The following is a 15,717-nucleotide window of genomic DNA, read 5'->3' on the forward strand; positions in this document are numbered from 1 at the left end:
TTTCCTCTAAACTCTCATTTCCAATTTTCTAAGAACCAGCTGTTTAATGTGTAAAACTTAATTTCAAATACTACTGAAAAACACTGCATTGTTTCTATTTTATAGATTTCAAAAACACACAAAATTAAACACCTCAAGGATATAAATTATGTGGTTCAAGTATGAAGACAATGCGAAACTCGGGTTAGGATTAGGAACAGGATCATCGTGAACCTCATGACTCAGGCAATGATAACTTTTCCTTAAACCTGGTGTTTGGGTACATGAGTATCCATTGCCCTATTATTCCATAGACCAATGGTTCTCAAAGTGTGCGCCAAGGCGCAATGCGCCCTAGAAGATTTCCAGGTGCGCCCTATGGTATTCCAGAGAAATATGTGCCTGTTGGGAACCAAAAAACCAACAGGGTTTTGGGAGTTTAGATTTTGGGGGGACAGAGGTGTGGGGAATTGGCTGTAAGCTGACAGTCTGCCCAACCCTCCACCTCACTTGCCTGATTAGGTTGTAAAAGGCTGTTAAGCTGTGGTGCTGGATTGTTTACACTACCCCCCATGTTCCCCGGAAAGACTGGAGGCAAGTTTTTTCTATCCTTTGTTTGGTGTAAAGTTAAGATGATATGTATGGTGGGGGTTTTGGATTGATGATTAAACATAAGAAATTGTCTCTTCATGGACAAGAGTGTGGTGGTTACCAGGGGTGGGGGAAGGGAGGACATAGGAGGAAGGGAGGGAGAGAGTTAGGGGGAGGGAGAGGGGCACAGAGAACTAGATAGAGGGTGACGGAGGACAGTCTGACTATGGGCGAGGGGTATGCAACATAATTTAATGACAAAATAACCTAGACATGTTTTCTTTGAATATATGTACCCTGATTTATTAATGTCATCCCATTAACATTAATAAAAATTTATTAAAAAATTAAAAATAAATAAAAAATAAAAAAATAAAAAGAAATTGTCTCTTGAAGCCTTTTGGATTTCTATAAAAGAAAAATATGTGGAAATATTTTAAAAAGTTTTGAACATTTTACTACAATTTTCAACATCCTATTTATGTGAATTAGGATTTTCTACCCTCAACACAATTAAGAGTAAGAGAGGAATTCTTCAATGTATTGACGAGGAAATGAGAGTTTGCCTTTCAAATACATGCCCAAACATTGAAGAAATCGCTAAAACACATCAGGCTCATGTTTCTCATAAACATAAGAATGAAAAAACTTAACACATTCGTGCAGGGTCCTGCCGAATTTACTAAATCTTACTAAGAATGTATCTATATATATCAAAAGATAACTTTTTTGTTGTTTATTTTATTTTTAACCTCTCTTTTTTATGAATTCTAAAAAGCATAACTCAAAAAATGTAACATAAAAATGTTCTTTAATGTCAGAATAAAATTAATTTTGTCATATTTATTTCATTTAATTAACATAAAAGCACACTTGGACTTATTTTCTTTAATATTTGACTTAATTATTATAACATATTTCTCAGAAATTTGTATATAGTGTGTCTACAATTACTTGTAGAATTTTAAATGTGCCCCGACTTCATAAAGTTTGAGAACCACTCCCATAGACCTTACATATAGTTTGCATACATTATTTTGTAACTTCTCGGTATTTAATAAAAGACTACAACTTTAAAACAAACAAAAAAGACTGTACAGAATGCATACAAAGATATAAGTAGTTTTTTAATTCTAGATTCAATCTCTGCCACTGAAAATCTGTTTGGGTCTACCTTGTCCGTCTAAATAGTTACCTGTCAGGAGTTAGCAAAACCCCTGACTTTCATCTTTCCTTTTAAAGTTGCACTAATGAGAGCTTCATGGGGGTAGGAAGGGCTTACAGCAAAGGGCAAAGCACTCTGATCAAACTCCCTGAGAACCATCAGCATTCGAGCTCTGGCAAAGAGGGCACTCGCCAGAACTCAAGAGTACAAGGGTTTGTAGAAGATAATTAAGAAGCACTGCAGGAAGAACGATGTGATTTGAACAGTAAGATACTTTTTCATTCATTTTTTTAACTGATCAATATTCAATGAAGCCCTGGTTGAAACATCAACCCTCGATTCCTTGCAATACAAAGATTAGAGTGAATCCAGTTGAGCACTCGCCCGGTCAGAGCCCATTCTGCGTGGGGGGGGGGGGGGGCAGCTGTGAGTTCAAGGACAGTACCAACAAACTCCTCCCTACCAGCCAGAAGTTACAAAGTCCTAGAGAACAGGCCTAGGCTCTACCCACAACACTATCTTCTGAGCATTCCTTTCATTAGATTCTGGATGCCTGAGGAAGTGGGATACTCTTTGAGTATGGTAAGCTGACTGCTGAGACAATCAATAAATGAATTAGCATAAAGTATGCTGAGTTCCTTGGAAGGAATTTTATGAACACAGGATTTAAGACTTCTTCTACAATAAACAATGCAACTACAAGTACTAATAAAATAAAACTAAGGATGCTATAGTAAGAAAATGTTATTAATCAATCAATAAACCTGTGAATTAATCATGTGCCAGACTGTACTAAATAATGAAAGAAAATGTTAAAAGACACCACCCCTGTGTGAGAAGCATGCAGCAGTTGAAGAAACAAGATATATAAAAATGTTATGCTAGGCCCTGGCCGGTTAGCTCAGCGGTAGAGCATCAGCCCAGCATGTGGGAGTCCTGGGTTTGATTCCCGGCCAGGGCACACAGGAGAAGTGCCCATCTGCTTCTCCACCCCTCCCCCTCTCCTTCCTCTCTGTCTCTCTCTTCCCCTCCCGCAGCCAAGGCTCCATTGGTGCAAAGTTGGCCCAGGCGCTGAGGATGGCTCTGTGACCTCTGCCTCAGGCGCTAGAATGGCTCTGACCACAACAGAGCAATGGCCCAGATGGGCAGAGCATCACCCCCTAGTGGACATGCGGGGTGGATCCCGATTGGGCACATGCAGGAGTCTGTCTCTCTGCCTCCCCTGGTTCTCACTTCAGGAAAATACAAAAAAAAAAAAAAAAAAAAAAAAAAGGTTGTGTTAAAGCCAAATATCAAAAATACTCCACAGTTCAGCCTGACCTGTGGTGGCGCAGTGGGTAAAGCATCAACCTAGAATGCTGAGGTCACTGGTTCAAATCCCAGGCTTATCTGGTGACAGCACATATGAGAAGCAACTACTACGAGTTAATGCTTCCTGCTCCTCGCCCCACTTTCTCTCTCCTCTCTCTAAAATCAATAAATAAAAATTTTAAAATAATACTCCACAGTTCAGTCTAATCTTCCAAGTCATCTGCTTTCCATACTCACACCCAATTCAGCTAAACACACGCCCCATTCTTCCAACCATGCTTCTCCTTCTGCAACCTGCAAAATCTGACCTTCCTGCAAGGTTCATCCCAAAAGCTTCCCACATCTTTGAAAGTCTTTATAACCTGCATACTCCCTTATAATCTCCCATAATTCTTCTCTTTCCATTATGATGCCTTCCTTGCTCTTAGTCCTATTTTATTTCTATACCAGGGGTCCCCAAACTTTTTACACAGGGGGCCAGTTCACTGTCCCTCAGACTGTTGGAGGGCCAGACTATAAAAAAAACTATGAACAAATCCCTATGCACACTGCACATACCTTATTTTAAAGTAAAAAAAAAAAAAAAACAGGAACAAATACAATATTTAAAATAAAGAACAAGTAAATTTAAATCAACAAACTGACCAGTATTTCAATGGGAACTATGGGCCTGCTTTTGGCTAGTGAGATGGTGGTGCCCCTTCCGGAAGTGCGGCGGCGGGGGGGGGGGGGGGGGGGCGGGATAAATGGCCTCAGGGGGCCGCATGCAGCCTGCGGGGCCGTAGTTTGGGGATCCCTGTTCTATACTGTCTTATCCCAACCACTGAAGCAGGAATAATAGAAACAGCAGTGAAAAAAACCTAGATTTAAACTTGAACATCAGTGGGGAAGGGCATAAAGAGAGACAAATACACAGTGACAGAAAATGATTTGACTTTGGGTGACGGGTATACAACATAATCAACAATTCAAATGCTATGGAAATGTTTACCTGAAACCTACATACTCTTATTGATCAATGTCACCCCATTAAATTTAAATTTTCTAAATAATTTTTTTAAAAAAACTTGAACATTAACTGTCTCACCTTGACCAAACTACCTAACTTTCTTAAGCCTATTTCAAAATATATAAAATAGAGAATTTATTATGTATTTTGCATTACTTATTTAAATGTATGGTATGTTTCTGTGAGAGAGACAAAGACAGAGATAAAGAAAGAGAAATATAGAAACGTGGGATAATAAAAAAACAGAAAAGTAGTAGTTATTAGAACTGTATGCCATATTTCAAAAAATAAGAGGAAAGACTCAACAAGAGACATTGAAGATTTAAAAAAGATCCAAATCAGCCTGACCAGGTAGTGGCACAGTGGATAGAGCATCGACCTAGGATGCTGAGGACCCAGGTTTGAAACCCTGAGGTCACAAGCTTGAGCGTAGGTTCATCCGGCTTGAGCATGGGCTCACCAGCTTGAGCACAAGGTCACCAGCTTAAGCCCAAAGGTTGCTGGCTTGAAACCTTGAGCCCAAGGTTGCTGGCTTGAGCAAGGGGACACTGGCTCAGCTGGAGCCCCCTCCCCGCCCCCGTCAAGTCCTATATGAAAAAGCATCAATGAACAACTAAAGCGCCGAACAAGAGATTGATGCTTCTCATCTGTCTCGCTTCCTGTCTGTCTGTCCCTGTCTGTCCCTCCCTCTTCTTCTCGCTCTCTCTCTCACTAAAAAATAAAAATAAATAAAAAATAAAGATTCAAATCAAATTCTAGAGATAAAAACTATGATGCCTGATACTAAAAACAGATTGGATGGGATTAACTGCAGATTAGACAGTGCTGGGGAAAAAAATAGTAAACCTGATGATAAAATAATAGGAGCCATCCAAAATTTTTTAAAAAAAGACAAATAAACAGAGAAAGAACCTTAGTAAGCTGTGGAACAACTTCAGGCAACCTAATAGACAGTATGTGTAAGTGAAATCTTTAAAGGTAAAGAGGTAGAGAAAAAAATGCTTGAAATGGCTGAAATTTTTACAAATTTGATAAAAACTGTAAAAACCACAAATCCAAGAAGTTCAGTGACACAAATCACAAGAAACACAAAGAAAATACTATCAATACATATCATCAATTTTCTTAAAGCAAGTGTGAAGAGAGAATCTTAAAAGCAGCAGAGAAAAAAGACATGCTATGGAGAGAGAGAGAGAAGGAAGTACTTACAGCAGAAAGAAACTGATTAATAGATGCAAACTATTTTAGAAAATTAAAGGAACGTTAATAGTATTTCCCAATTTATTCAAGATTGCCAACATTAATCTGGTACCAAAACAAAAATAAACATATTACAAGAAAAAAATATATAAAACTAGTATCTGTCATAACCATAGATGCAAAATTTTTAAACAGAATTTGAGGAAATCAGTTTCAACAATATATAAAAAAGAACAGTACATCAGGACCAAGTAGGGTGTATCTCAGGAATACAAAGTTAGTTCTAATATTTGAATGTCAGTGTGATTCACCATATTAACAAACAAAAAATGAAAAAATGTGATCATTTCAGTAGACTCAGAAAAAGCATGACAAAATCCAACATTCATTTTTAATAAAAAACTCGCAGCAAACTAAGAATGACTGAAAACAAACATATACAAAAAGGCCTACAGCTATCATCATATTTCATGGTGAAAGACTCAATGCTTTCTTCCTAAAATCAGGAACAAGACAAAATATATCTGCTCCCATCATTTCTATTTAACAGTGTACTAGGAATTACAGCCAGTGCAATAAGAAAAAGAAATAAAAGACTAGAAGAGAAAGAATAAAATTGTCTGTATTCACCGATGACATAATCTTTATGTAGAAAATCCAGTAGATTCTATTTTTAAAGCCACTAGAATAAGTGAGCATAACTAGGTTGGCAGAGGAGATCAATGTACAAAAATCAATCATATTTCTATATACTAGCAACAAATAGTCAAAAATATAAATTTTTAAAACTTTCAATACTATCAAAAAATATAAAATACATAGGTATAACTATGACAAAAAAATGTACAAGATTTGCCTTGGCCAGATAACTCAGCTGGCTGGAGCACTGTCCCAGCGCAGAGGTTGCTGGTTCAATCCCCAGTCAGGGCACATACAGAAACAGCTCGATGTTCCTGTCTCTTTCTTCCTGCCTCTCTCACTAAAAACAATAAATAAAAATTTTAGGAAGAAAAAGGAAAAAAATGTACAAGATGTATCCAGTGAAAACTATAAAATACTGCTAAGAAAAGCTAAATAAATGGAAACTATTAGCATGTTCGTAGGTTGGAAGACTCAACATTGGTAAGACGACAGTTTTCCCCAAATTTACCTATGCATTCAATACAATCCCAATCAAATTCTCAAGCAGACTTTTTGGAAAAGCTAACAAACTGATTCTAAAATTAATATAGAAACAAAGGATCTCAAAAAGCCAATATCTGGAAGAACAGCAAAGTTGAAGGACTTACACTATCTGACCTCAAGTCTTCTTATAAAATTATAGTAATCAGCCCTGGCCAGTTGGCTCTGTGGTAGAGCGTCGGCCTGGCGTGTAGAAGTCCCGGGTTCGATTCCCGACCAGGACACACAGGAGAAGCGCCCATCTGCTTCTCCACCCCTCCCCCTCTCCTTCCTCTCTGTCTCTCTCTTCCCCTCCCGCAGCCGAGGCTCCACTGGAGCAAAGATGGCCCGGGAGCTGGGGATGGCTCCACGGCCTTTGCCCCAGGCAACAGAGCGACGCCCCAGAGGGGCAGAGCATCGCCCCCTGGTGGGCGTGCCGGGTGGATCCGGGTCGGGCGCATGCGGGAGTCTGTCTGACTGTCTCTCCCCGTTTCCGGCTTCAGAAAAATACAGAAAAAAAAAAAAAAGAATAAAATTATAGTAATCAAATCAGTGTAGTTCAGGGGTCTCAAACTCGGGCCGCAGGCCGCATGCGGCCCGCCCACCAATTTTGTGCGGCCCGCAGACTGGCCCGCAGACTAATCCACTAAGTTTGATTAGTCTGCGGGCTGCACAAAATTGGTGGGCGGGCGGGCCGCGAGTTTGAGACCCCTGGTGTAGTTAGTACTGGCACCAAGACAGACAAATAGATTGACAATGAAACAGGAAAGAGGGTCTAGAAATAAACCCACACATATATAAATAGATTTTCAACTGTGGTACAACACAGGCAACAAGGCAATTTAGTAAAAGGATGGTCTTTTCAATAAGTGGTTCTGAAACAATTGTATTTCACCTTTAAAGAAATGAAAGAAATAAAATTTGATCAACACTTTGCTCTATACATAAAAATCAACTCAGGCTCTGGCCGGTGGCCCAGTGGGCAGAGCACTGGCCTGGAGTCTGAACATCTGGGTTTGATTCCGGGTCAGGGCACACATGTGAAGCGACCATCTGCTTCTCTTCCCTTCCCTCTACCCCTTCTCTTTCTTCTCCTCCCACAGCCACTGGCTCAATTGGTTTGAGCATGGCCCTGGGCACTGAGGATAACTCAGTTGGTCCTAGCACGCATCAGCCTCAGGCACTAAAAATAGCTCGGTACTAGAGCATTAGCCCCAGATGGGGTTGTGGGGTAGATCCTGGTTGGGATGGGAATCTGCTTCGCCTCCTCTCACCTAAAAACAAATTTTTTTTTTAAGTTTTAAAAAAATCAACTCAAAGTGGATTATAGATCTAAATGTAAAACCAATTACACACCTTAAATATTTAGTTTATAATGTCTATACCTCAATAAATCAGCTTTTAGCAAATATGGTCTTAACCAATAATTAATAATCCTTCATAATACAAATTGGGCCCTAATTCATCCATTAAAAATTATTCCTTATTAATGTGTATTTTGTCATAAAATTCATAGAGCATCCTTACTTCCAAACTCTGAGAAACTAATATAAACTGGCAAAATTCAGTAAATCATAAAGAAAATAAATCTTATAGAAGCAAAAGATTTCTGAACAATACAAATATTTTTTTCACTTAAAAAACCTCAAAAAGCCTGACCAGGCGGTGGTGCAGTGGATAGAGCATCGGACTGGGATGCAGAGGACCCAGGTTCGAGACCCCGAGGTCGCCAGCTTGAGTGCGAGCTCATCTGGTTTGAGCAAGGCTCACAAGCTTGGACCCAAGGTCGCTGGCTCAAGCAAGGGGTTACTCGGTCAGCTGTAGCCCCGTGGTCAAGGCACATATGAGAAAGCAAGCAATGAACAACTAAGGTGTCACAACGTGCAACGAAAAACTAATGATTGATGCTTCTCATCTCTCTGTCCCTGTCTATCCCTCCCTCTGAATCTCTGTCTCTGTAAAAAAAAATAAAAAATTAAAATTAAAAAAAAAAAAAACCTCAAAATAACTAAAAAGAATAACAAACCATGTGTGAAGTGTTGATTTTAAGTAGGATTAAACAATAAGAACAATGTGCGATTATCTTCTTCTGGGTATAACTGCTGCTGCAGTCTCATAGTCGATCCTCGACAGCTGATTAAAGCTGATCATGGCAGAGAGAGAAAGGAGCTACTATTTCCCAGGTGGTAAAATGCCCTCTAACACCTCTCTAGTGAGGTGACGACCCACAGAAAGTCTGGGACCTCTCTCAGAATCCCTCAGCACCTAGACCGTCACCAGAAACCTCTGCCCTCATCAAAGCCTAAGGGGAGAAACAATCCAATTTCATTCCAGGGAGCCTTACAGAGGAACCTAAAGAACAAAGTTCTTCAGTCAGCAAGATGTAGCTTCCTGCCTCCAACGGGTTTAAGGACGCAAGCTCTGGAATCTACTAGATGCTCCAACAAAATCCTCATTTGAAGGATTTTTAAGAAGCCACTGGGAACAGGTAACTTCCCACTACATCAGCCTACTTCATTACTTGCCCTTTTCTTTACCGTGACTACAGTATCTATGTTGATGCTCTCCTGACCAGTGTAAACGCTGAAATCGGAACTTGGTTTAGGAAAGTGGTCTACTGCAGTGTGATGCAAGGAATACGGGCTTGGGCATCAGACAGGCACGGTCCATACTTTGGTTGGTTCTAACACTGATTGCCTTATGACTCAATTTTCTCATTAAAAGCATCAGGTCATCCTTCTCTTCGGACAAACAGTGATATTAAATGACACGATGGCATGTGAATTACCTGACAAATAGGAGGGGTTCATAAATTACAGTTCCCTAAATACACCATTATTTTAAATATTGAGGGGTGAGGTTTTCTTCTTCTTTTCTTTCTTTCTTTCTTTTTTTTTTTTTTTTTTTTTTTTTTGAGTAACAGTTGACTAACCTTGACCAATTCTAGCCTCAACAACACATGAGTTAATCACTTAATTGTAACTCTGGGACACCAAGTTCTTGGGCATCAAGTTCTTGCTTTGGCTCCAAATAAAATGCTATCTGAAAAGTCCTTGTTGTCAAATCTTTCTATCTCCTATCACATGACACAAAGGAGCATTTTGTGCAGTTCCACCACCACATTCAGTCTAATAAAGACAACAAAACTTCTGGCCAAGTCTCTCTGACATCACCAATAATGGCTTCGATGGCCGGACCTTAGAGGGACTTACGGACTCATTCCAGGCCCAGGTTGATTTGTACCTGCGCTCAGTAGTATTTGAGTGAAAATGAACTTTATTAACCATAGCAACTCCCCATTTAAAAAAAATCTTTTTGAAGGTTAAAATAGAAGGACATTCTAAAAGCTGGATTCTATAAGGCTGGTCATATAACATTACAGAAAAGCAAAGTCTAGGATAAACAGGGAAAGTAAAAGTTTACAAATCTTCCTCCCATAAGAAAATGTTTTGTTACACTTTTTTGCTCTAAGAATACTGATCTATCTCAAAATTACTTATAGCCCAATACCCAGAATCAACCGATCCGTCGACATTGAGATAAGCACTATAAAGTGTGATACAAATATGAATCTTCCAAAAACATTTAGCAGCAATAAAGCTCACAAAGCAGCATAAACGTTTGCCTCAAAATAAATCAGCTAACCTAAAATGTTTAACGCATTAGGTTTTTCATTTCTGGTGGGGTTTTTTCATTAGATTTTTATCAAAACTTGCAGGGGAACCCCAGTATCCGTGCCATGAACAAATACATGCAACAAAGAGAAAGTTAGGCCTGACTGGCGGTAGCCCCGTGGATACAGCGTCAACCTGGAACACTGAAGTCCCAGGTTCAAGGTCATCAGCTTGAGCACAGGCTCGTCCAGCTTGAGTTCAGGGTCACCAGCTTGAGTGTGGGATCATGGATATGATCTCACAGTCGCTGGCTTGAGCAAGGAGTCATTGGCTCAGCTGGAGCCTCCCAGTCAAGGCATGTTAAGAGAAGCAAAATATGAACAACTAAAAGCGCTATAACAAGAAGTTGATATTTCTCATCTCTCTCCCTTCTTGCCTCTCTCTCTCTCTCAGAGAGTTAGGAAAAAGTGAGGTCGTAACTCTGACTGCAAAAGTGAAAGGATTATTCAACTGCAGAAGGACTAGTGTAAATTTGATTAATGTAATCAAACATCTAAAATCAATGAAGCTCACAATTTTTTGTAAGAGCACCTTTTAGGCCGTGAAAGTCCTGAAGATCATCAATTCATTAACAACTATTTCCTAGGCATCTGAAATGCCTCAGCAGGCCCTGGCCGGATGGATCAGCAGTAGAGCATCAGCCTAGCATGTGGAAGTCCCAGGTTTGATTCCCAGTCAGGGCACACAGGAGAAGTGATCATCTGCCCCCCCCATCCACCCCATCTCTATCTCTCTCTTCCCCTCCCACAGCCATGGCTCAAATGGTTTGAGCAAAGTTGGCCCCAGGCATTGAGGATGGCTCCATGGCCTCGCCTCAAGTGCTAAAATAGCTCAGTTACTAAGCAATGGAGCAGTGGCCCAGACAGGTAGGGCATCGCCTGGTAGGGGGCTTGCAGGGTGGATCCTGGTTGGGGCATGTGAGAGTCTGTCTCTGCCTCCTCACCTCTCACTTAATAATAATAAAATGAAATAAAATAAAATGCCTCAGCATAATATAATATGGAGATAGGAAAAAGTATCTGTGCCTCAGTGGTACTTCTGATCTAACTGAAAAATACAGCACTGCCTGACTGGTGGTGGCACAGTGGACATTGTTGAGCTGGGACACTGAAGTCCCAGGTTCAAATCTCCAAGGTTGCCAGCTTGAGCGTGGGCTTATCCATCTTGAGCACAGGCTTGCCAGCTTGAGCACAGGGTCACCAGCTTGAGTACGTGGTCATCAACATGATCCCAAGGTCACTGGCTTGAGCCCAAAGGTCGCTAGCTTGAGCAACCCCACCCCTGCAGTCAAGGTATGTATGAGAAGCTATCAGTGAACAACTAAAGTGTCGCAACTACAAGCTGATGCTTCTCATCTTTCTCCCTTCTTGTCTCTCTCTCTCAAAAAAAAAAAACAAAAAAAAAAAACAAAAAAAAAACACCAAAAACAAAATAGAGCACTAAATCACATGTAAGCAGGCTGGAGCAGAAAAAGCACCCACCCAAGAGTTGAAAGACTAGAGCCCTAGACCCAACTTCGCCCAACTTGCTAGATGTCTGTCCCTGAGCACATCACTGAAACTTCTACAGGACTCAATTTTCTCACCTAGAAAATTCCTAAAGCGTCTTCCACTCTTGGTCTATTAATCCAAGTTGAAAGACAAGGGAGAGGAACTGGGTCTTAAAGAACTGGGAGAACTTGAATTGACCGATGGGACAAGAAAGGATATCCCAAGGAAGGAATAAAAGAACATACTTTGTACGATTTCACTTATATGCGATATCGAGAGTAGTTAAAATCATGGAAACGAAAGGTAAAGTGTGGGTGCCAGGAGCCAGGGGAAGGGAAAACTGGGACTTGTTCAATAGGTGGGGTTTTCATTTTGCAAGATGACAAAGTCCTGGAGATCTGTTATACAACAATGTCAATATAGTTAACATCACCGAGCTGCACACTTCAAAATGGTTAAAAAGATATATTTAGTTTTTATTACCACAATTAAAAAGAAAAAGTTACAGAAACTAGTGTCCTAGAGGTTACACCAATGCAAAAACATTTCAAATCAACTATCTTCTAATGTCCAATCCTAATCCCTAAAATTCCTTTTCTCCCAATTAAAAAAAAAAGGGAACCTGTCCTGCTCGTGGGACATAGAGGCTTCCCCAATGACAATAAAACGGAGGGAGCATGTTGAAAAAAATGAGGAGAGAGAAGACAATACAAATACTAAGCAACAGGAGAAATACAAAGCGGGCTATTCAAACGCAGTCTCATTGTGTCATCCCCACCTGCACCCCAGCCTAAATCCCTTCAGTAAAACTCTTCTCTCTACTCCAAGGATAAAGAGAAACCCCTCCACTTGCTCACAAGGCCCAGCACCCTCTGACCCACCTCGCCAGCCTCCTCACCCACCAGATTCCTCTACACTCTTCCTGCTCCATACCTAGAGCTGTACTGCAAGTCCCTAGTCCTCCCCATGAGCTGTGACATCACAGGGTCTTTGCCCTTGCTGTTTACTGTGACTGGAACACTCTCCCTTTCCTGCGCATCCTTCATATTTCAGTCCAAATGTCACTTCTGTGACTTCCCTAACTCAAATACTTGTCACAGTTGCAGCTTTACATTCGTGTGACTATGTGATATCACCTGCTGAGGACAGAGACCATGGAAGTATCCACTCTCCCACATTTCAAAGACCAAGCACAGTGCCCAGTACAAAGTAAGCACTCAACTTGTTGAGTAAGTGAGTAAATTGGCACTAAACCTATGAGAAAGCAATATAAAACATCACAAGAGATCTCCTTAAGACTGTTCATCTTCACAGAACGGGTCTTTGGAGAATGCCCAAAGCAACTGAGCTATTCAACTCTTTAAAAATCTCTATTCACCTCCTTAAAAAGAAAAATAAGTCCATGCAGATGCATCACAGGCAAACCTCAGATACTGTGGTTTAGATTCCAGACAACCATAATGAAGTGAATAATGCAATGAAGTGAGTCATAATCTTGCTGTTGGTGGAGGGTCTTCCCTACCATTTGCAAAAAAAATGCAGCACTTGTGTAGCACAATAAAACCAAGCAAAGAAAACGAAGTACACCAAGGCAGATGGTTTACACACACACACACACACACACACACACACACACACGTAAAGCAGAGCTACTGGTTGCTGAGTAACTTGTATTTTTGGTATTTCCTGATATACTACCTGCTGCAAAGGACGTATTCTGGAACTATCTGTCAAATGAAGAGCAACATTTCACAAGACTAGTATCTATGAAATAATAATTCTACTTAAACTGTGGTGTCTTATGTAAAAGTAAGACCAACTGCAGAAGCAGAGGAAATCTCTAAGCGGCAAAGCCCCCCACTATTTTCTTCATTATATTAGATCTCAAACCAAAAAAAAAAATGCCAGACAGATTTGTACTAATGAAAGAAATGGATATTGCAATGAAGTGGCCTTAGAAATTTAAATAAATACTACAAGATGTCACGAGACAATGTCCCAAATAGAAAGAAACTACTTAGGATTCCCTGTCCCCTTCAATATAAGTTGTATCTACAGAGAGGAGACAAATAGTATCTATACTTTAGAGATATAGTATGATCCATAAACATATTCCTGAAAACTCAGACCCATGCTGACCTCTCCTCCCACTGATTTTGCATTTAAACAATGTTATTTTATAGTTTTCCTAAAATTTTAATGTGTGCAGTGTCATTTCTTACATGGATCCTTTCAGGTGCATACAACAATGTAGGTGCTTAATAAATACTCATTGAACTAAAATGAAGCTTAACTGTTTTGAATATTGGATTTTGATATATAAACTTCTCCATTTTGTTCCCAGATCATGTCATTCACAAAAATTGTTCATATGCCTCTTTTTGCTCCATCATCATTGAATTAAATATGATGTCATTATCCAACCATGTTGACACTCTTTCAAACTCAGTTAAGGGAGGTGTTCAGTCCCTTGCAGTTTGAGTCTGTCGACTTCCACCACTACAACCCTCCCCCTCAAAAAAGCTGGGATTTTGATACAGATCATGTTGAATCTGTTTTCAGATGTAAATCAGAGATATTAACACCTGCTCCTACTTTCTTCAGCGTAGCAAATTTCACTTGAAATTTTTCCTAAACCGACTCAGTCCGGGGGAGAGTTCCTTCTGCAGAAAATGGGAAGATACAAAATCTTAACTATAGAATACTAACTGCACATCACTTAAAGACCTGGAAAGCTAATTCCCCGGGAAAAGATCAGTACAAAACATTCAAATAAATGAGTCTCCACGATCAACGAAACAGACTAAGTAATCATTTTGGAAAGCAGCTGGCAAACATCAAGTAATATACTTAAGTGGCTGCTGTTCAAGTGTCCTGAGGAGCCTCATCCCGGCCATCTGTATCGGGACCCAGAACAAGGCGTCCACAAGTGACACGAGCCAAGGGAAGCATCCTCTCTATAGCTGCCGGCTATGTGATTCTGGTTTTCCTCCCCGCGCACGACACCAGGCTACTAGAGAAGGGTCGGCGACAAGGAGCCGGGGGCATGAGATGAGCAGGGGCGATGGCAGGACCCAGGAAAATGCCAGAGGCGGCGGGCACTCGCCCGGGGCCGCCGCAGGTGCCCCGCGCAGGGCCGCGGAGACCCCGCAAGCCAGACCCAGTCGGTCCTGAGAAGGGGTCAAGGTAGGGCTGGCGGAGCGGGGCGGGGCGGGGGCGGGTGGCCTCACCGTAGCTCCCCGGAGGCCCGCGCCGCCGAGATCCCGCAGTTGCTAAGGAGGATGCTCTTCCGGGTCACGGCCGCGGCGGGAGAGAGCGCTACGGTGGCCGGGAGGGGCCTAGAGCGAAGCGCGGGACGTGCGCGCCGCGGGGACGGCGGTCTGCGGTCGTTCCGCTGCAGCCAGAGCGAAAGGGCGGGGCCGAGAGCCACCGCAGCTTCTCCGGTCTCGCCTCTCGGGGGCGACTGGCTGTAGCCGGTGGCTCTAGCTAGACGCTTCTGGGGTGCCTTCCTGCCCGCCCCGACCGCCCTCCCACCCCGCAGGCGCGGCCGGCGCGGGGACGTCACACCCCCTTCTAGTCCCGAGTGTAACAGGGGCGGCCCTTTCCTGTGACAGGTTTTACTCAGCGACACCTGCTCGGGGCTGCGTGCAGTGCTGGCCCTGGGGATACAGAGGGGCCAACCTAGGCGTGGTCCCTGCCCTCAGCCAGACTGGGTCCTGCGACCTGGGTTGGACCCCGTTTAGGAAGCAGCCGGAGCCTGCCTGACTGACGGGGGGCATCCTTTGCACAGGTGATGGTGTGGCCATCAAACAGAGCGAGAGAGTGTGTCAGGTCAGAGTACGCTCAGGCGAGAAAGCCACAAAAAGGTCAGTATGACCCACGGCAAGAAAGTGTGTAGAGAAGAGACAGTGGCTAAGGATGGAACCTAGAGAACATCAATATTGTCGGTGTGAACAAAGGAAAAGGACTCCATCCCACCCCCAGCCCTGGCATGGTAGCTCAGTTGGTTAGCATCGTCCTGATATGCCAAGGTTGTAGGCTTGATCCCGGTCAGGGCACATATAAGAATCAACCAATTCTTTATTTTTTTAAAATAATTTTATTTTTTAATGGGGTGACATCAATAAATCAGGATAC

At 41.9% G+C, this 15,717-nt stretch overlaps 1 protein-coding gene across 1 annotated transcript in view; it reads right to left on the bottom strand.

The window, feature by feature from the left end:
- The window catches only part of DIS3L2 (DIS3 like 3'-5' exoribonuclease 2), a 334,423-nt gene extending 319,540 nt beyond the window's left edge, over nucleotides 1–14,883 (bottom strand). Inside the window, exon 1 of the mRNA XM_066233727.1 lies at nucleotides 14,811–14,883. The gene's annotated coding sequence lies outside the window, so the exon portion shown is untranslated. The remainder of the gene's footprint in view (nucleotides 1–14,810) is intronic.
- Nucleotides 14,884–15,717: the final 834 nt, after the last annotated feature.

Source organism: Saccopteryx bilineata, chromosome 5 (assembly GCF_036850765.1).
Source record: "Saccopteryx bilineata isolate mSacBil1 chromosome 5, mSacBil1_pri_phased_curated, whole genome shotgun sequence".
Taxonomy (NCBI): domain Eukaryota; kingdom Metazoa; phylum Chordata; class Mammalia; order Chiroptera; family Emballonuridae; genus Saccopteryx; species Saccopteryx bilineata.